Here is a 22,349-nt window from a genome sequence, read left to right on the forward strand (position 1 = left end):
GTCCTCATAGGGTTTTTGTAAGGATTCGGTGAAATAGTGTGGGTGAAAGGAGCTTGCATGAGCCTGGAACACAATAGGGGCTCAAGAGTGCTAGAAGGGAAAGATGAAAAGAAAAATGTGATAAAGCAGGAGCACAGAATGGGGGTGGGGGATGATTGAGGATTGAAATTGTTGACACTCGGTTGTCAGTCCATCAATTAGTCTTTGTTGAGCTCTGACTAAATGCCAGGCGCTGGGCTGAAGCAGGGAACAACATGGGAACATCCGTGCCCTCAGGGGCCCCTTGTTTGGCGTGGGGGACAGACAGACATACAAATATGCCCCCCCCCCCCACATTCAGTGTGAGAGGTGCTTGGGGTGGGGCACAGGGGCCGTGAGAGATTCAGGCTTTGAGTTTCATGAGGTGGAAATGAACTTATTGGCAAAGCAGAAATAGAGTCACGGATGTAGAGAACAAACTTACGGTTACCAAGGGGGGAAGGGGGGAGGGACAAATTGGGAGATTGGGATTGACATATATACAATACTGTGATAAAATAGATAACTAATGAGAACCTGCTGTTTAGCACAGGGAACCCTACTCAATGATCTATGGTGACCTAAATGGGAAGGAAATCTTAAAAAGAGGGGATATATGTATACATATAACTGATTCACTTTGCTGTACAGCAAAAACTAATGCAACATTGTAAAGCAACTATACTCCAATAAAAATTAATTTTAAAAAACGGTAGAATAAGAAAACAAAAGGTGGAAATGAATTTGTTTTTATTTTTTCACATTTCCTGTGCATCTTTCCGAAACTTTCTGAGCCTCAGTCTTCTCATCTGTAAAACAGGGTGAATGACACCCAAAGTACAGTGTTGGAAAAAGCCAAGTGCCTGGTGCCAGGCCTGCACACAGTGGGTCCTCAGGGTGCAGGTGCAGAGGTGGGCCTGGAGCCCAAGCTGCCTTCCAGCTGCACACAGGAGCCAGGGCTCCCGCTCCCGTGGCCGGGCCAGCCTTTGAAGCTCAGTGCAGCTCCTTATTACCGCAATTAATTACCCAGGACAATGGGGCTCAGCCCTGCCCTCTGCCCGCGCCTTCCAGTAGCAGGGGGTAGGCGGAGGGCTCCGGGAGGGGGTGTTAAGCGGCTGCCTGTTTGTTTATGGGCACAGGAAGCTTTATTGGTTTTACACTCCAGCCTGTTTTGAAATCAAAGGACGTTTCCAGGGAGGGGGTAGAAACCAGCCTCCCGGAGCCCAGAGAGTGGTGTTATTTATTTTTTGGTCCCCGGTGGAGTACAGCCTGGTCTCGGCCTGCACCGATGTCCTCAGAGGCTGCTCTGGGGCTGGACAACAGGGGTGGGTGCTTTGCCAGGGACAGGTTGGGCACTCAAGGGCCAGGGGGGCAGCCTTTCTTCCATGAGCTGCTGGCAGGCTGGGGAGGACGCTGAGTCAGGCGTGGGGGGGCAGGAGCCTTGGCTTCCCAGAGCCTGAAGTAAGCACTTCTGAATCGTGTGACCGGGGCCCTGGCCAAGTCATTCATTCTCTCTGAGCTTCAGTGATCTTGTCCTCAAAGCAGACCTAAATATGATGACCCCGCCCCAGCACCCTTGTAGGATGCGCTAAGTGATGCTCAGTGACGTGAAAAAATTAGGTAATCTTTATGAAGTCGTGGAGTTTATAGTGACTTCTTTGTTCTTTCTTTAGTTCATTCATTCATTCACTTATTCTCTTGCCCTGTAAGAGAGGCTACAGCTGCAAAATACACTTCGTTTATTTCGACGAAGTGGGCAGTATGCACTGTTCTAGGCTTAAACAGTTTGGGTGTCAAGACAATGTCAAACATCATTTTCTGGAGACTGGTACAAGAAGCTGCTTCCTCTGTGATACCTCACGAGCCATGGGCTTTGTCAGTTGTTTTGTCACTGTTGATCTGACAAGTGAGAACTGATGTGCTTTTGGCCCTGTGCCTGTCATTCTCACCTGTTAACTCCAGGAGCCATTGCGGCCCCTATTTTACAGATGGTTAAGACTGAGGACCAGAGAAGTAGACTGTTCCTTCAAGCCCCTTGCTAGAATGTAGCTGAGCTGGAATTTGAATTTGGGTTTTCTGATTCTAAGTCCTCTGGAATATTCTGGGGTGTGCGGAGGAGTTGGTCCCATCCTAAAACACAACTGTCGAGTTCAGAGGACAGACTCCAGATAAGAATTGCCTGGCCCCATGGCGAAAGATAAGGAGTGCTGACATTCTCCCGACAGGCCAGGAACTGTTACGAGACTTTAACATGGCCTTGAAGTTAAGGCCGGCTGGTACCAGCCCATCCAAGATGGCTCACTAATACCACAGCCTTCCCTTCTCCCTCTTATTAAGAGAGAGCAGAGAGAAAAAAAGATGTCAACCCACATCTCATCCATTGGCATTAAGAACGTGGGATCCTGGGGCCACAATTCCTTTTCCCATCTAGGATCGTGAAACTCACAGCTCCCCCAGATCCTTGCACTAAGACTGCGATTTGGAGCTGAAAGAAGCTTCTCCTGCATCAGATCCATCTCATATATCAGCTCTGGAAACATCTAGTCTGACCCTCTCACTTTCACAGATGGAGGGGCAAAGGCCCCAGAAACTTTAAGTGACTTGCCCAAGGTCACACAGCTAATTAGTGGCAGCACCGGGACCTAGTCCATCTTCCTGGAAAGATGATCTCATTCCTCTGAGGCAGTGGTGACCTCTCTCCTGGCCCCCACACGGCCTATAGCCACATCTGGGTTTTTCCTTCCCAACCGTTGAGAGTATTCCAGACCCGCAGGAGGGCAGGAGGCATAACAAATGGGGAGCTAGTGACCTGGAAAAGGGAAGACAAAGCCTGTGTGGGGGAGGGTGGGGGAGAGGAGCTGCCCCCAGGGCTGAGGGTGAGGAAGCCATGCTGGGAGTCCACTTACGAAGTTATCACAGCCCTCTCCTTTGGCCATCACTTTACAGTTTACAAAGCCCTTCCAAGGCTGTGATCTTTACAGCCCTCTATGAAGTAGCCTTGTCACCCTGTTTTACCTATGGGGAAATTGAGGCCCAAAGGGTGACATCAGTAGCTCAGAACCACACAGTAAGTGATGGAGTGTCAGTCCAGGGCTGGGGGGGCATGGAGCCTTGGGATCATCTAGCTCTCTGCCCCCATTTTACAGATGAGAAAGGCAAGGCCCAGAGGAGGGGAGGCCAGGAGCTCACTATTCTAGGACCTGCTCCCCTAGACACATACTGTTCCCCTAGACATATGACAGGTGAACCCCAAATCCTGTGGGGAACCAGGACAATGCATTTTATTACCTTCCCCAGGAACCATGCCAGCTTCCTGATGAGGCCCAGCCTGATATACCATCCTTTACTTCCAGTGATTCTAAACATGGCAGTGTAAGGTGGTGGCTAAGCTCCCAGGCTCCAGAGTCAGCTAGACCCCGAATTCCAATCCTGACTGTGCCGTGCTGTGTGTCCTTGGGGAAGCGACCTCATCTCTCTGAACCTTAATTCCCTCACTGTGGAGTTTCATTACAGATCATGGCTCAGTGGTTTACATGATGTGATGCACGCACACAGCTCAGCAGAGAGCCTCGACACACCTCTTGATAAACGTGGCCGCTGATTATTTTTACTTTCAGGACAGACTGAGAGGGGTTGAGATTGGCCCAGCTCTCGGCCCCAGTGGCCTTGACAACACACCTGTGGTACATGCCCTTCCCAGGTCTCCAGCCAACACAGAAGGCCAAGGGACCAGGTGTCTTGTGCCTGGAGCTAGACAGATGCAGGCACGTGCAGGCGCGGGGTTGGGGTGGGGAACGCCGCAGAACTGGTGAAGTTTCCTGCACCTCCTTCATCCAGACACTGTGCTAATTCGACTCATTCTGTTTCAAAATAATCATTTAATCTGCAGCTCCAAACCTCGGGCCTGTCCCCAGCCCCTCCCCACACAGTGGTCTGGTTTCAGCCCAGGGGGACCCTGAGCGCGCTGGCCTGTGGGGACCTCATGCGCCCCCCGGAAAAGATGTTGGGTGTGGGGAGGTGTACTCTCCGCCTCCAGCCCCAGAAGGGCTAAGGGCACAGGTGAACACCCCTGCAAGTGCCGCATTCCCTCTAATAGCTGCCCAGTAAGATGCTCCAGGGTGCGCCGGGGCTTGCAGCCTGCCTGCCCATCTTGGCTCCCAATCAGAGTCAACTCCATGGCAGCCGGTGACTGTGGGCAAGGCTTTGGGGTGGAGGAAGGGGTTGGTGGGGCCCTGAGGTGACTCTGGGAGGCATCCAGCCAATCTCGGAGCTCGGATAGCTCCCCATTCATTCCCTGGCAAAGTCCTCGGAGTTCAGCCCTTTGCCCAGGTGGTGCATGGCAGCATTCCACCTGAAGACAGGCTTTGAAAGTCAATTATCTGAAACCGAGGAAGCCAAGGCCTCACGGGCCTCTCAGAGCAAACAAGCTTTTGGCAAGTTCAGAGAAAAGGAGACAGGATTGAATTTCCCCTCCGACTCACCTGGGGGACAATTCAGACTGCTTGGTGGTGGGAGTACCTGGGAGCCTGGCTCCAGTGGTAGGCTTAGGGGCCAGGGGTGCCTTGGGGTCATCCAGAAAAGCCCCCGAGACATCCTACAGCTTCCCCGTAACAGCTGGTTCTAGGGCTTGGGACTGCTAAGGTTGGGCCAGTTCTTCCTTTGGTCTGACTTTATTCCCTCCTGCTGCAGATCAGAGCTAGATGCGTGTGCTGTCAGGCAAGCTGTTTTACCTCCCTGTGCCTGTTTCCCATCTGTAAAATGGAGGAGAATAATAATACCCACTCTGAGGTTCTTGGTCAAGTGCAAAGTCCTACGGAAAGGGAAGGGCTAGGGAGAAGTTTGTTCTGTGGCTGGGCTTCATCTACATCCTTCAGAGACTTGCAGGGGAAGGAAGGATGCTTGGGACTACACACACCCCTGACTTTGCAGCAGCCCAATAAAGGGAAGTCCTTCTCCCAAGAAGCCTAGATCCTCACACAGTAACGGAGCACAAGGAGGACAAATTCCGCACCCACCTGCCTCCTATATGCTGGGGCTCAGAGAAGCTAAGTACCAGCCCGAGCTGGTACCAATCCGAGCTCACCCAGGATTCAGACTCCCAGTTCTCGGTCTCCAAAGCCATATCTTGCTGGCAGCCTCTAGTTCCACCTGGGGAACAAAAGAACGATGCTCTGATCCGCAGCCTGGCTGACAGCACTCAGCTCCTGGCACTTGGCCTCACTCTCCTTCCCCCTTCCCCCTCCCAGTCCTGGAGCGCCCTCAGACCGGGGGCGGCAGCCATGGCATTGCTTCCGGGGTTTGCAGGGGAGGGCCAGGAGGAATTCAGGGCATCGTTAGAACGCAGAGCCTGCATCCCGAGTCAGTGGCCCCAGGACTTAACTAAAACAATGGCCATACTGGCAGCACCCTCTCCAGAGCCCTGTCCAGGAGGCCTGCTGTCGACCACCCCTCCTCCCGTTGCTGACATACCCTGAGAGTGTCTGCGGGTCTCTGGGACTAGAGGGGGGCCTGACACCAGTCCCGGCTCTCCTACTGACTTGCTGTGTGACCTCAGGCAAGTCACACCCCGTCTCTGGTCTCAGTTTTTTCAACTGTAAGTTGAGTCCCAATGAGTTGGGACTCAATGATCTCTCAGGTTGCTCCTAGCTTGAACCAACGGACTCTCTTGAAACAAAAAGGAGATTTCAAACATTTAGAGAGCAAGTTCATCTGGGGAAGCCTCCCCTTCCCAAACAGGGAGGTCGGTGCCTGCACCAGACCTGAGATCAACTCACGTTCTGCCTCTCTGAGCCTTGGTTTCTTCACCTGTAAATGGAATAATAATCATTGCAACATGTTGCCGTAGTTAAGTGAGTTCACTAATCTGCAAAAAGGCTTTGAACAGCGCCTGGCGCGTGGAAAGCGCTTCCTGGGAGCGGTAATGACCACTGGGAATGGTTTCTCTGCATTCCAGAGCCCTCCTCTGTAAAGTGGGGGTAACGGTGCCTACCTGGTGGGGATAGTGCCAGGATTAAATGAGATAATAAGTGCCTGGACCTCGGTGCCTGGCACATGGTCCCAGTTATTGGAAAACGAATTATGTGTGCGGGCGCAGCTGAGTCATTCTCCCATTTCCAGCCCCCATAACGGGAGCAGGGGCGGTAGGAGCTGGGAAGTGGGGGGACATAGGGGGTGTAGCCCTGCTCAGGGTGGCAGAGACACCCCGTCCCACATGTCCTGAGTGCCCGGGCCCCGGGGACCTGCTGTGCTCCGCCACCCTCTTAGCCCACGTGGGGCCGTGGTCACGCCAGCCGCGCCCTCAGCGCAGCCCTAGCCCGGGCCTCTTTCTGCAGCCAGCTCCCCGATCCCACCCTCTTGCTTCCCCTTGGGCCAGAGCTCTCAAACCCTAATTTATGAAACCTGTCCACTCAGAGCCCAGATCTGCAGTCCCCCGGGGGCGTCCATCAATCCGTAGGTCTGTCCGTCCGTCACACGTCATTGCTGGTCTGGCTCCAGTGCCTGAAGAGTGGGTGCCCAGCAGGCGGTGTGGGCTGCAGACTGTACAGATGACAGCCCACGCCTGTGTGACACCATCCACCTGGCTCCTGGTCCCATCAGGCTCCACTTAAAGGGATGTACCCTTAAATGTGGAGGGCGAAGGCAGAGCCGGGGATGCTTTCAGAAATGGAAATGGGACCCATTTGTTTATAATTTACTCTCTGACACTTAACGGGAACCCGATGGGACCAATAAAGGCCCTGCCCTCACCCAACTCCCACCTCAAAAGTGCTGGAGCCGGTCCAGTTCTCTGGAGGCAAAAGTATCTCAAAGTGGAGCTAGCGGATTTGCTCTCCCCGCCCCGCCCCTCCCCCTGCCTGCCCGCCTGCCCGCTCTCTCAACTTTTGAAAGATTCTTCACTGTTCCCAAGATCAGTGGGGCTGCCAGCCTTTCCAAGCTGTGGGGCAGGAAGGCAGGGCGCCTTGCTTTCGAGGTAGAGAAGGGCCAAGGAGGGATTTGGGAATGGACTAGCATATTCTGGGCACAAGATAGGGCAAGAGAGGGGGCCAGTGATGGAGGAGAAATCCAGTTTTCAATTTTCCTCGAGAGAAAAACGAGTGCACGAGAGACAGAATAATTTTCCAGTGTGCAGGCCCTAAGTAAAACCTCCTTGAGACATTGTGAGTTATTAAAGAGGAGGAAAGAAAAGAAATTGTAAAATCAGTTTGCCTTCAGCAGAACGGTACAATGCACTCTTATTTCCAGGGGAATCTAATTAGAGGGCAGGCGGCCCAGCCTGTGGGGGGAATGAAAGCTGGAGGCTGGGTCTGGGAGGCCCCATGGGCTGTGTGGGAGGAGGGCTGTGAGGGTAAAAGTTGGGGTTTGGGGGGTGCATTTCCCTTCCCAGCATCACGGGAGGCTCGGCTTGCTTGGATTCGAATCTTGCATCTTGGCTCTGACGTATGTCTTTGAGTTAGAGGCTTGATATGATCATCTGTTTCTTCATTTAAAAATGGGAATGAAAGGACTTCCCTGGTGGTCCAGTGGTTAAAACTCTGCGTTTCCACTGCAGAGGTGATGGGTTCGATCCCTGGTTGGCGAACAGGGATCCCGCATGCTGCATGGTGCGGTTAAAAAAAAAAGGGAATGATAAAATTCATTATTGCTGTAGTTGTCAGGATGAAATGAGGGCATGTATGATCTGAGCTGGACCCACACTGGGCCCTCTGGGTTTTTATATTTCTGTCCTTCCTCATCCACCGCCTTAACCGTCTCCACGCCTCTGTCACTGACACCTTCCGAATCTCCAGGCACCTTGATCATCCCCTTGACTTTCAGAATCTCCCTCCACCATCTCCCTCTCTTTCACCACTGACCCTCTGAATCTAGCCTCCAGGTCCCCTAGACTCCCGGTATCACACGTCTAGCTCAGCCTCTGAGGTCGCCAAGCCATCCCCGCCGCCTTCACCTCCTCCCTCGACCTCTTGAAGGATACTTCAGATTCTTTTAGTGTAAGATCAACTTTTTTGTTCAGAAATATATAACAGAAAGTATAAGTCCCATGAATTGTAAGCACACGTGCACACACCCAGCGGGACCATGGCTACAGTAGATGTGGGTCCTTCCACGTGTATTTCACAGTGCACAGGATCCAGACCTTCCCATGATGTTCATCCACTTATCGAGGACTGCATCCCTTCCCACCAATGCCACCCCATGCCAGAGAGCACTGGTCTTTTCAGCAACTCTATCAGGGTGATTTGGAGCAAACACAGTATGGCATTGCAGGGAGAGGGGAAGAAAGCAAAGGAGTGTAGAGAAAGAGGCATTGGATTGTGAATGTTCTATAGTTTCCAAGGCCTTGTCACTGCCCTCACTTAGTGAAAGGCAGATGGAGGGGCAAAGGGGTCTGACCATAGGTTCAGACTCCTGATGGACCTGGGTTCAAGTCCTGATACAGCCACATAGAGCTGTGTGACCTTGGATAAATCATTGCCCCTCCTCTGAGCCTCATTCTTAGAACTAGTTCAATATCAGTGCCTGCCAGCTCTGAGTGTTGTGGGATGCGGCCAGTTATGCGTGCCAAGCATAGCACCTGGCACCAGTAAGAGCATCACAAATGCCTGTTATCACTGTTTTATCCCCATGGAGTTTTATCCCCACTTGTTCCCCAGAACTGGGAAGCCCAGTCCCTCAGCATCTCGAAGCATGATTTTGCCCTCTGAGAACCACTATGTTTTCAGATTCCATCCCCTCCCTGCTGGTTTAACGTAACTAACCTATAGCTGGCCGCATTTGGGGAAAATAACATTATTTATTCTATCAAGATTCAGCAAACTGGGCCCAGAGCAATAATTGCCCCAGGGTGCGAGTGACAGATTTTATTTTTATTGATCAAAAAAAGTTTTTTATCGAAAACACATCGAACTAGAAAAGGCGTAAGCAGCAGGATCAAATTGGATTTTAACTCCTTTAAAAACGGGCTCCTCCGACAACCCACTTCCAGAGATGTCTGATGCTTTGCAGGGAGGTGCTTGCAGTCCAGGGTACCTGAGGGGTTCCTGGGCAGCAGAGGCTGTTTTGCGACCATCGTTCAGACACCACATTAGCATTTGGGCCGCCTCTGAGTGGACCAAACATCTGGATGAGGATGAGGGGATTCAGTGGAGTACCTGTGTGCTGGCTTACAGAGCGTCAATCCTCCAGACCTCTTGGAACTGTTCAGCTGGCTAGCTGGGGCTTTCAGCGTGGTGCCAGGTGTCTGGCGATGCATAAATACATTTCTAATGAGATCATTGTGCAGGATGATTCTACTTGCCAATAAGCACGTTGGCCTGAAGAGCAAACGTTCGTCAGCATCTGTCGGAACGTTACAAGTTATTGCAGAGATCTCAGCATATGGGGGCGGGGGGCAGTGCATTCATTCCATAAATGTGCATTTATTCACTCATTCATTCATTCATTCAGCAAATCTGTGTTGAGCTCTTCCCATGGGCCAGGCCCTCTTCTGGGCAGTGTGAATAAAGCATTAAACAGAACAGATAAAGGTCCTCGTTTTTCTGGAGCGGAAACATCGTCTTTTCAAATAACTCAAGCTGGGGGGCTGGAAGATGGGTCAGGGAGGAGGCATGTGTCAGGCGTGATCCCTGGCTTCAGCCTTTTGAAGTCACTGTTTTGATGCTGTGGCAGCTGTTTCCCCTGTTAATACCAGTGCACATCTGATTGCTGATCGTGGAGGGAGAGATGGTGGGAGAAGGAAGAGGACTTAGGACAGAAGCCAGGGTAGATAGAGTGGAAAGAGGTGGGTCCAGAGACTGGGGCAGGGCAGGGACAGGCTGGGCCCTGGTCAGGGTTCCAGACATCCAGGTGGTCCTGAGTCTGATGACCCAGCCACCATGGCAAGCTGCAGGAGCAAGGACAGCAGAGAAGAAAGTTCACCTGCCAAACTGGCCCCCCTCTGGGTCCCCCTGGGTGAGTGTCTTCTCCCCCATCATTGTGAAAAAGATCTAGGGTTTTGGTGCGGTGAAGGGCTGTGGGCTTGGCACTCTCAGCCCCTCTACCTCCGTTCTGATAATAGCAAGAAAAGTTGTATGCTTTTCCCTTTCCCTGGAGCAGCGTGGTTTTTGTTTGTTAGCTGTTGCTACTCTTCTTTGAATTTCTATGGAACAGTGGTTCTCAAAGCCCCTAGCAGCAGAGGCGGTATCACTGGGGTACTTGTTGGAAATGCAACTTATTAGGCTCCACCTACTGAATCAGAAACTCCCCCCTGGGCGGGGGCCAGCAATCTGTGTTTCCACAAGCCCTCCCAGGGATTCTGATGCCCTAAGAACCACTCCTGTAGGAGGTGCTGGGGAGGCAGCTTGATTGACTTAAAATGCATTCGCTGGCTTTGGCCTGGAACCCACCTCAGCTGAAGGAAGGCTTTGCCACTTGGCATCCGACAGGTCTCCACACCTTTCTGAGCATTTACCAAAGAGCACTGGCCCTAAGAGATGCTTGTGAGGGTTTCATGAAAGGACACAATGCGTGTTGAGTTCCTGGCGCCTAGCAGACCCTAAATAGACTGTAAACCCCCCTCCCCCTTTCTATTACTGCATCACTTGACAGAAACAAACAATTAAAAGAAGATGAAAGTGTTTAACAGGACAAGTGCTGATCACCTTTGAAAAATCAACCTCACCAACTCCAACAGCAACAGAATCACAGCATCTTAGAATTTCAGAACCATACTGTGTTAGAGCCAAAAGGGGATGATTTAGTCCTGCCCGTCTTTTCACAGGTGAAGAAACAGAGGTTCACAGAGGCTGTGTACTTGGCCCAGGTGACACAGCACACCAGAGCCGTCCCTCTTCTCTCTCCACCCCCTTCCGATCACACAGCCTGCCTCCTTCCCCCTTCTGTCCTGCCTGCTCACTTATTTTGCAGGAGGAGCCCCAAATGAGTCCCTACCTGCCTTTTGCGAATATCTTTTCAAACTGGACATCTTGTCCTTTTTATCCTCTGCTCTATCACTCATAGCTGGCTCAGAACCTACACCTATGTGTTGAGTGGATGAATTAATATCTGGGGGCAGGAGCCTGGACAGGAGGAGAAGTCATCGGGCCCTGGGAACCCCCTGCCCTTGATGGGTGCAGGCGATGGCCTGCCGTGGACCCACCAGCATCCCAGCACTGGGACCTGGCTCCGAGCTGGCGTCTGCTTCAAGACCAAGTTTTCCAGGGCTGGGGCGTCCCCCTGACATAATACGTAACAGTAATTAAGAAATAAGCCGCCTTGCCCAGCTTCACAGTGATCATTTGGCTAAGTAACTACCATGGTCCAGTGCCTCAAAAATCACCATTAGAGTACGCTCCTTATGGCCATAAAATTTCTCGTTTTCTGCCTTTCATCAGCCTCCCCCTGCAATCTTCGCCTTGCTTTATTTATACATTCGTCCTCAAACAATGGCAATAAACTCTTTCCCAGAGTGTTGCAAATCAGAAATTTGTCCACATTTTTCCACCACCTTCCACTGTGGACCTGCTCTGCCTGGGAACGGCCCAGCCAGGCCAGCTGGAGAGGCTGGGTTGCCGTAGATTGATGGGGGCACGACAGGATGGGGTTGCTGGGGAGCGAGGGTGGGGAGCGGGCAGCAGGAGAATGCACCATGAAAGGCCGGGCTGCCCAGCGACCAGCCGTAGACACAAGGGGCCCACGACTGGCTGGGGAGAGGGGAGGGGAGGGGGGAGGGGCAGGGAGGGGAGGGGGAGGGGCAGGGAGGGGAGGGGGAGGGGGAGGGAGGGGAGGGGAGGGGGGAGGGGCAGGGAGGGGAGGGGGGAGGGGCAGGGAGGGGAAAAACCTTCCCCCACCGCCTTCCCCTAAGAGAGGAAGAAGGGCTGGGGACTACTGGCAAGCAGGGTTGGCCCTGGGCAGAATACGAGGGTCATGAAATCCATCCTCCTTCACCCCCACAGGAATCAGATGATCTTGGGGTGTCTTGTAGCCCACACTGCACTCCCAGCTTAGAATCCCAATCCCTTCTGGAGCTCCTCACTAGCCCCATCCATCATCACTCTTTCATCCAGCAACAGACATTTATCCAAAGCCCTACGTATGCCAGTGACTATACAGGGTTCTGGAGTGGGAAGTAATGAATAAATCAGATACAGCCCAGGCCCCCTTCTCAGGGTCATTCTTAGAGACCCAGGAGGACCTCTGGTTTTCAGGGATGGGGAAAAGGGGGCCCAGAGAGGGGCTTAGACTTGCCAAAGTCACACAGCAAGTTGGAGACAAAGTCAGGAACAAACTTCAGGGTTCCAGTCTGGAATCCCTTAGTCTTTCCAAGCAGCCCACAGGCTCCCTGGAGACCCTCCTCTGGCCGGGGTGCCAGCTGCCTGTAGCAGGCCTGGGGGTGTCACATCTGCAGTGACTATCTGTATTTTAATCTGGAGTTCCCGGAGGCAGCAATAGGTGGAGAGGTAACTCAAGTTGAAGGCTTGGGTGTTGGTCTACAGAGGGGAAGTCTGTTCTGTTAGGTGGGCTTCCCAGGTAAAGCTTTCTGTTCCTAAGGAGGAAGGCTGGCCTCCATTAAGCGACATTAAAGGTCTGACTTGTTTTTCCAGTGATCCTGCTTCACTTTCAAGCCCACGCTCACAGCACTGCCCACCTGTATGCGTGGTTCTCTTCGAAGGCGTCAGGGTTCTGAGAAATCCGCTCGTCTCCGTGGTGGGGCACAGTAACTGCTATGGCTTTTGTCCGTGTGGGTCTGTGGGGCACCCGGTAGGTGCACCTTGGTATGCAATGTGATGTTAGGTTTCAGGGTTTTCTGGGAGGCCCATTTAAAGAAAGATGGAGGTGGGGCTGGATGGAAGTTGGATGGCTAGAAATGGCTCCCGAGGGAAAAGGAATCAGCCCAGAGTCCCGAGAGAGAACCTATGACTTCTTTGAGGAAGCTTGAGTCATTTCTCCTTGTTGTGTTTGGGAGGGCAAGGTCCGTGGTTTCTTCCTTTAACTGACAAGCTGCAGTTCCCATGGGAGACTGTTATTAAGAACATTCTAGAATGATAGGAACTCAGAGCTATGCCCAGTCACCCCACCCTGGGGTAATGCCCAGTTATAACAGAAGAAATATAGTTTCCAACTTTAAGAAGCTGCCAGTCTTATTGTGAAGGCGAAGCCTCTACTCCAGTGTCCCCAACTTGATGGGGGAGACCTAGTTCCCATCCTCGAGAAGTTCAAATAAACCTTTTGTGAACTGGATGATAAGGTAAACAGAACACAAGCCTTAAAACACTGGGACTTCCCTGGTGGTCCAGTGGTTAAGACTCCACGCTTCCAATTCAGGGGGCACGGGTTCAATCCCTGGTCGGGGAACTAAGAGCCTGCATGCCGTGAGGTGTGGCAAAAAACTAAAAACAAACAAACAAACAAAAAAACCCACAAACTTAATTGTCAGCCCCCAGCAGGAGTCGAGGCCATGTGCTGAGAGGGTGGCACAGAGGGCAAATGCCACAGGGATTCCAGGAGAGCGCTCAAGGTGTGGCAGTCATGGAGGGCTTCCTGGACTAGGTGGACTTCAAGTCCAGACTTGAAGGATGGGGGAAGTGAGACAGTAGGAAGTAGTGTGAGGGCACCATCCCAGGCCACCGCAGGGTACAAAGGCCTGGTAGAGACCTTCAGGGAAGGCACATTTGGGGCAGGGCAGGGAGGACCCTGAATGCCAGGCTCACAGGGGTCACCTTGATGGTGAAGACAGGGACTCAAGGGCAAGCTGCCCGGGTTTAATTGTCAGTCTGCCACTAAGTTAGTCCCTCTGAGCCTCAGTTTCCTCATCTGTAACATGGGGCTCATAGTAACACTCACCTCTTAGAGTTATCATGGGACCACATGACTTAACCATGGGAAAGGCACATAGCTCAAAACACATCAGCAGCTCTTTTTATGTTTCTTCTCCTGTGGCCTTCCTGCCCAGTCCTGCTGTAGGAGACTTTGTGCGGTCGCATAGCCCAGTCTTCGGGGTTCAGTGAGCCCCAGGTTTAAGCCCTTCCTCAGAGCTGAGCCTGGAGGCAGGAGGGTTGATGGATGGAGCCGGGGTCCTGAAACCATTTTCCATCCCACCTCCTGTGACGACTTTCCAGTGGCTGCAGCCTTCCAGGCTCCAGCTTTGAGGAGGGGGAGTGGGGGTCGGGAGGTGGAGGAAGGAGGGTCTGGGCAGGCTTGACTTCCCAGGCATGTGGTCCTTTCACAGGGCTTTGTGGGGCTCTGACGGGTAACCAGGCTGCCTCTTCCTTGCCGCCACGCAGGGCGGCTTCGTCTGGCCACTGGGGCCCCAGCTGCTGTCATTTCTCCTTCACTGATTTGGAGACCTCACCCCAGGCCTCTCCCAGCCCAGCTTTCTGAGTGCCTGCCTTGGCCCCTTCGTGCCTGCCAGCATTGGTGCCCCAGCTGGATGGCTTACTTGAGACCCTTGCACCTCTCCTCTCCATGGGCACCACTTGCTCCTGGGATGACTCCCCCTGGGGATGGGATGCGGGGGTCTGTGGGTGTGGCTGGGTTTGTGCAAAGCCTCCACCGTAGGAGAATAAGGAAGGAATGACAAAGGGGTATTCATTCATTTGTTCATGCATTCCTTGCCTTCGTGTTTTGTGCCAGGCAAATGTGCTTGCTCCAGAGGTAGATGAAGTTCTCATTGTATTCGGGCATCAATCATAATCGCAATAATAATAACAACTAACATACGTTGAGCACTTACTGTATACGTGGCAGTGTTGTAAGCCTTGTCTTGCAGTAGTTCATTTAATTTTCATGTATGACGACTCTGTGAGGTCAGCACTGTGTGATTTTCCTCCTTTTACAGATGAGGAAATTGTGGCCCAGAGGAGCGAAGTGACTTTCCTGAGTGAGTAGGGCAGCAGGCTGTGATCACTGCATCAGAGGCGCCCCTTGGTGATTTCTCGAGGTTTCCATCTGTGCAGCTACACCAACACCCTGAGGGGCAGGTGGATTGCAATTCTTACTCCCCGTGGGTGGATGGGGAAATGGAGATGCCATGAGGACGAGAGACACGTTCAAGGTCACACAGCAGGTCGGGGACTGAGCCCAGAGTGCCGGCTCCCCGCCTGCCAGGCTTCTGCCTGAATGAGAAGAGAGATGGGGTCTGCTCAGCCAGGGCTGGGGGGGCCATCACCCCCACTCTTGGAGCTCAGCCTCCGGACATAGTTTTCTCTCTTCCTTTCCTCCTTGACTCCCATCACTGCCCCCATTTTAGAAAGGATGAGAATGAAGCTTGGAATTCAATCACACGTTCAGCATCTATAGCGGTAGAGGGCAGATCCAGAATTCAAACTCAGGTGCTTCTGATCTCACAGCTTCTGTTCTGCCCACCTCTTCCCAGTGTCTGCCGGTGACAGGCTCGGCCACGCTCTGTTGGCACGCCCCCTTTCAGGAGCTGACAGAGCAGGCTCTGCTGTCTACCCAGTACTAATCACCACTCTTCAGCTTCACCCTCTTGCCCTAAGCAGGCGAACATTAGTTTTGAACTCTCTGTCCCCAGGAAGTCTTCCCTGACTGAGTGCTGGCTCAGACAGTTCCAGCCCTCTACCAACCCACTCTTCTCTCCCACACGTGACTTGGGCTTGGTTCACAGTTTGGTGCAGACAGAGCTCTGGATCCATCGTGAGAAAACATGACTCTGAATTCTGGAGATGCAACTACACAGTACCATTTCAAACAGTACTACTTCCTTCTTCCTAGATATTCGCCTTCCTGGCAGGAATGTATAAAGAGTGCCCTCTAGTGCCTGAGGACAGGACCATACTGTGAGCATAGAAGCCACAGTCAGAGAATACCCCATGTGGGCCTCGTATTTTGTCATGCAAATCAGCTACCAAAGGTTCAGAGTTTTAAAAAAAAGGCAGCCTGCTGGGGTGTGATGGGGACTTCCGGGAGAAGGAAAAGTTTTCTCACGTTTAGGTTATGAACAAAGTGAGAGTTCCACCAAGGCGTCCTAAAGACGCTCTCCTCCCTTCCGTCTCCTCCTGGAGTTGGCAGAGTGAAGTTGGGTCTCCGTCAGTCGCTGAGAAATAACGTAGGATTTGGAGTCAGACAGAACCTATTTGGACCCCTACCTCACCAATGCCTCCCGACCCCTCGGGAGGCCTCTTGGAGGGCAGGACTGAAATGAATCCACAGGGACAGTTTGGCTGAGCCCCAGCCGTGAGGGCACAGAGGTGGGCACCCCAGACCCAGATGGAGAGGGTGCCGTCCTCCAGAAGGCTTCCTGGAGGAATGGTCCCAAACTGAGTGGGAAAATGACGAGGTTTGATGGAAGCTCACACTTGCTGAGCACTCGCTTGTCCCTGGCACTCTTTCCTGGCCTTAATATACTCACTCATTTACTCATTCCTTCCGTTATTCAACAAATATTTGGGTGTCCACTTTATGCCAAGCACTGGAGATTCAGCAGTGAACAAAGGAGACAAAAACGCCCAGCTGCTTGGAGCTTGCACTCTAGTGAGGGCCAGGATGATGCGGGGTGGGGGGGCGCGGGGAATAAAATGGAATATTTAGCATATCTGACTGCTATGTGCTGTGGAAAAACCGCAAAGCAAGGAAAGTGGTTCTTGGGGGGAGGGGATTCCCATCATTATCCATATTTTACATGTGTGGAATCTACAGAATCCAGGCAAACTGTGTCAGGAGCCTATGCTTTTTTTTTTTTTTTTTGTCGCGCCGCTCGGCTTGCAGGATCTTAGTTCCGGAACCAGTATCGAACCGCGCCCGCTGCAGTGGAAGCACAGAGTCTTAACCACTGGACCGCCAGGGAAGTCCCAGCAGGGCTTTTCAATGCCCTGCTCCAGCCAGCAGCAAACTGCTGGCCAAGAGGGGAATGGGAAGGGTGTTCCAGGCGGAGGGCACAGCCTGTGCAAAGGCCCACGATTGCTGGGGCCGGAGACAACTGCTGGAGTCCAGGGAGAGATGGACAGATTCTGGGGCAGGGCCAGGGTGGAGTGGCGGGGTGGGTTCGCAGCGAACCCGGATGCTGAATCACCTGCTTTTGGTGCTGGGCTGATTGCCTGTGAGGCGTGATGGGAGAGCAAAGGGGTTATTAAGGACTCCTAAGGTCTGTGACCTGGGTGCCTGGGTGGTGGTGCTGAGATGGGTACCCAAGAGAAGTTTGGGCAGAGAAGGTGAACGGGAGGGGTCGCTTCCAGGGAGGTGTAACTAGGGGTCTGATTCCCTCCTCTGCATCCAGCCCCTTCACCCAGGCCTTGTGTGGCGTCTGGTCCGGCTCCTGCCGACCCCACTGCGCTGCACACACCACACGCTGGTTACAGATGAACAGTTCCTGTGGAGGGGCTGGGAGGGCGCCTGCCATGGCCCCTGCTCGCTGGACCCCCAGCTGAGCTGTAAATGACTTTTCCATTTTCCAAGACCTGCGCCCAGGCCTGTTTGGTATTCAGGGACACCCAGCCCACACTCGCTGGCTCTCGGCTCTGCCCGAATTACTTGATTAAAACGCATATCAACTATTATGTGATTCATTTCTCTGCTGCGGCTGTGAGCCGGCCTATGTTAAACTGTAATAAAGGCTGGGCTGGGAGGCTGCGGGGACGGGGTAGCTCAGGAGCGGGGTGGGAGGGCGTCTCTGAGTTGGGGGGCTGAGATAAGGACCCCAAACCTCAGGACCACTGCTGGCTTCCACGGATCTTCCATGACAAGGACTTGGTTTGGAGATGGCTCAGCTCCCTCCCGCCTTCTGAGAGAGAGGTGGGTAGGTCCAGAAATTGTGACCATCTCATTTCCATGCTTTTCTTTGGCAAAAGGGAGGACAGAGAAAGTTTGGGAGGGTGGGATGGAGAAGAAGCCACCTGGGTTTTCATGATCAGAAATGGAATTCTCCATCACCTGGGAATTATAGCAAAGTTGGCTTTCACTGGGCTGGGAGTCCCAAGTCCTGGGTTTTCTTCGCGGCCTCACTGGCCTGAGACTTCACTGACCATCTGTAAAATGGGGCTAATCCTGCCTGCTTGACCATCCATTGGGAGAGATTAGTGTTGGAGCTGTGAAAGGGCCTATAAACTGTAGAGTGCATGCACAAGTATAGGGTCGTGACTACTGCAGTGTGTCAGAGTTTGAAAGGAACTTTCTGAGCATTCTGCCAAGCTCTATTCATTTAAGGAGGCTTTATTAGGCCCCTGCTGTGTGCCAGGCACAGTCTCTGCTGGACTCAAGGATCTCCCTGTCCAGTGGGACCAAGAGACCAGAAACAGGCCAGTTTGATGTCTCCTGATGAGCTCTGAGAGCTCCTAGGATGAGAAGTGAAACCAGCCTGGCCTGGATGGACCCAGGACACCCAGCAGCTGGGTTCTGCAGGATGAACAGGAGTGCACCGATGAAAGGGTGAGGCATTCCGAGCAGAGGAGGCTGGAGTTCAAAGGCAGGGATGTGTGAGACAGCCCAGCTGGGTCATTTAGGACGCTGAGAGCTGGACAGGGAGTGGTGGGGTGAGTCTGGACGTGTGGGCAAGGCCAGTAATGGTGGGGCCTCGCTGGTGTAACTGAGGCCTCCCATGTCAGTGGCTGTGCAATTCAGCACGCTTCAAAGGAGGGGGCAGAGGCTGGGGTAGAGCACAGGAGAGGTGCCCTCCAGCGATCTTCTCTCCACTTCCATCAACCTGGCCTGAGCTGGGCTCTGACCTGACCAGACCTGGTCCTGTCCGCCCTAAAGCTCTGACAAGCCAGGCAGCTCTTGTCACCCTCTCATCCCTTCTTCTATCCTCAGGCTGCTCTCAATTCACGGAGCTGTCTTCCTCTTTTATGCCTGTCCTGGCCCCAGTTCATCTGGAAGTGGTGTTTCCTCCATCAGGCTGGGAAATTCCTAGCACAGGGGTGAGGCCTCCTCCATCAGATCGGAAGCTTCCTAAGCCAGAGGCTGTTTTTCCCCCCGTAAGATTGGGAGGGCCCCAAGGGAGGGGCTGTTTCTTCCTTGCTCTGTATTGGACTCCTCACATCCCTAAGCAAGACAGGATCTGGGAACCCAGAGAGAGGGTCCCTCATCATATTCCTCTCCTGGGGCTATCCAGACCAGCTCCAGGCTCTGTCCCACCCCCACTGGGACCTTTCTCTCCAGAGCTGCTTCAGAGCAGGAAGGCAGGGGCTGCAGATGGCCAGGAGGCTGCTCCCCCACTGGTCACCCCAAATCCAGCCTCTGTTGAATGGATGTGAGCCCATGTCCCCCTCCCTATGTGTCCCCCACCCTGTGCCAGCTGCCCAGGCTTCACCAAGAGGCAACCAGCTTTCAATGCATGGAGGACTCAGCCCCAGCCAGCAGGGCCTCTCTGTGGCCAAGTCCACCTAATCCTATTAATTCAACTCGGAGGCTAAAGGGTTCCCAGGGGTGGGGAGGGGGAGAGGCAGCACAGGGGAAACCGAAGTGAAGGTGATGTGGTGGCATCAGGGCTCTTTGTGTCCCTTCTCCCAGTCCAGTGGGACCAAGAGACCCATAAACAGGCAAGTTTGATGTCTCCTGATGAGCTTTTTTTTTTAAAGAGCTCCTGACTTATTTATTTATTTATTTGTTTGTTTATTTATTTATTTTTGGGGCTGTGTTGGGTCTTCATTTCTATGCGAGGGCTTTCTTTAGTTGTGGCAAGCGGGGGCCACTCTTCATCGCGGTGTGCGGGCCTTCCACTGTCACGGCCTCTCTTGTTGCGGGGCACAGGCTCCAGACGTGCAGGCTCAGTAGTTGTGGCTCATGGGCCTAGTTGCTCCGCGGCATGTGGGATCTTCCCAGACCAGGACTCGAACCCGTGTCCCCTGCATTGGCAGGCAGATTCTCAACCACTGCGCCACCAGGGAAGCCCTCCTGATGAGCTTTGAGAGCTCCAAGGATGAGCAGTGAAACCAGCCTGGCCTGTATGGGCCCAGGAAGGCTTCCTGGGGGAGGACACCCACCGTCTGGGTTCTGCTGGATGAGCAGGAGTGCGTCGATGCCCCTTTTTTCTGTTATTATCATCATTATCCTCATCAATAATAATAATAATCCTTCATGTGCCCTTTACATGTTCCAAATTACTCCCATAGTCTTCATTTCATTCTGTTCTCAGAGCAGTCCAGTGAGGCATGCAGGGTTGTATCATTATCCTCATTTTTACCTCTGAGACAATGGAGGTCCAGAGAGAGGATGCAACTTGTCCAAGGCCACACAGCAAGGGTGGAGACAGAGCTCAGAATCCAGGTGTCAGGCCTCCCAGAAGAGGACTCTTGACTAGACCAGAGCTGCCCCAGAGGGCCCCCGAAACTCCCTCTCAATCTGTCCTTCCTCCCCATCCCTCTCCAGGAATGAGCATGGGCTTATTGGCTGTGTGGCCTCTCTCAAGTTACTGAACCTTTCTGAGCTTTGTTTCCCTATTTGTACAAGAACCAATAGTGCCAGCTTCATAGACCTGCCATGAGGATGGCACACCAAAGAATGGCTCCAACCTAGCATGGGGGGGTCTCTTCCCCTGGGATGGGCCAGGATGGAGGTGGGAGATCTTTTCCAGGGGCCTGAAGTCACAGACTGTAGTCCAGCTCTCTTGAGATCTCTCTGGATCTCCCAGCTACTGGGACACGGCCCTGCTCTCCCCACTCAGCATCCAGAAGGTTGTTATGGCAACCACCATCATCCTAGTGGATCGTTCCAGATCTTTTCAATCAACAGAGACTTGTGGGCCCTGCTCTGCCTTTTCTAGTCTGGGTTTCCATCTGGGTGTCTCTCTGGGCTCGAGGAGATCCCAGATCCGTGCTCAATAAGGGGCAGGAGGGACAGGGAGATGAGGAAGAAATAAACACAGAATTCCATGAGGCACCTAGAAAGCCAGAAGTACTTTGGATGGCAAGAGCATCCGATGCACATGGGGCCTGAGTGGACACTGAGGCTGGGCAAGGTCTAGTAACAGAAGCACCTTGAACTTATCTCCAGTCAGTCATTTGCTACCTGTACTCATGATTTTGATTACAGTCCTTCAGCCTATTCTATTATTTCCCTAATATTTTACTTGGTACAAAAGTATCTTTAAAAACTGAATTCAAGGAAACGAATTCTCTGGTAAATGAAATACGCCTATCACGTTCTATAAACAGACGGGAACCATAAAAACAAATATCCTAAAAACAAACAATGTCATTAAATTCTACCTGGAGACTAGTGCATGCAGAAAGATCTTGAGGCCTGTCCTCTCCTTGCTAAAAAGAGAGACCAGCGGTGCTAAAGACACGCTGTCCTGTGGGGTAGCCAACAGCCCCGTGCGGCTATGTAAATTTGCAGGAAAGTGAAATAAAGTGAAAAACTCGGATCTTCAGTTGCACTAGACACATTTCAAGTGCTCGGTACTACACGTGGCTGATACTACCATATTGAACTGCACAGACCTAGAACATTTCCATCATCACAGAAAGTTCTATTGGACGGCACTGCTCTAAACTGAGCTGAGACTTAATCAGGCGGGGGTTTCTCCCAGGACAGGGCTGTGCCTTCTCCAGCAGGCTGGGGCTCTCCACCTCCTCCCCAGTCTGACCTCACAGCTCTGAGTACGATCTCTACCCATAGGTTTTGCCCCCAACAGCCCTGCTTCCCATCTCAGCTCCTGTCCGAGCCCAAGGGTCCCCACTGGAGGACAGAGCCCGGTGTCCCATTCCCCATCTACAGGCTGGCCTCCCTTCCTGCCTGCCAATCTCAGCTTCCTCCTTCTGAGGCCCCAAGGGCTCTCTCCTTGTCAACGTCAGAAAAATCGAAGTTATGCAGTGAGTTTCAGGAAGTGAATCCTTGGGATTAGTTGTATTTGGCTCTGAGCCCCGGACGTGCTGGGGAAAGCACCCCGGCATGCCAGCTGTGACCGTTCTGGCCTCCTCTTAGTGACAAGGAGCTGGGCAGCTGGGAAAGGGCAGGGGGGTGGCTGGATCCGACCCCAGGTCTCTGCCTTTAGGGGTGAGGCAGGCAGCGATGAAGGCAGGTTTCCTTATCATTGGTTTCCTTGTTATGTGGCGTCACAATCAGCAACCAGTGAAAAGCAGGGATGACCTCCCAATGGACGTGTTAGCAGGATCTGGGGCAGAGGAGCATTGCCCAAGACTGGATGATCTGCCAGCTGTGGATGCAGCCCCATGATAGCATCACGCATCATGCCCTTTGATACGCCAGGCCTTTGCACATGCTCTTCCCCCCGCCTGGAATGCCTTTCCCTTCACCTCCACTTGACATCTAAGAGGTTGCATTAGGTGTTTTGTTGTTCTCAGGGATGGGGGACAGTTGTCCCTTGTGGGAGGAGCCTAGACCTATTTGTATAACCAACATTTGTAGCCACTGGGTAAGAACAGGATGGGGGACAGGAGAGC

At 52.8% G+C, this 22,349-nt stretch overlaps 1 protein-coding gene across 1 annotated transcript in view; it reads left to right on the top strand.

The window, feature by feature from the left end:
- Positions 1-22,349, top strand: part of PAX7 (paired box 7) — a 98,409-nt gene that overhangs the window by 28,395 nt on the left and 47,665 nt on the right. The gene's annotated exons all lie outside the window — the stretch shown is intronic.

The sequence above is a fragment of the Balaenoptera ricei genome, chromosome 1 (assembly GCF_028023285.1).
Source record: "Balaenoptera ricei isolate mBalRic1 chromosome 1, mBalRic1.hap2, whole genome shotgun sequence".
Classification (NCBI taxonomy): domain Eukaryota; kingdom Metazoa; phylum Chordata; class Mammalia; order Artiodactyla; family Balaenopteridae; genus Balaenoptera; species Balaenoptera ricei.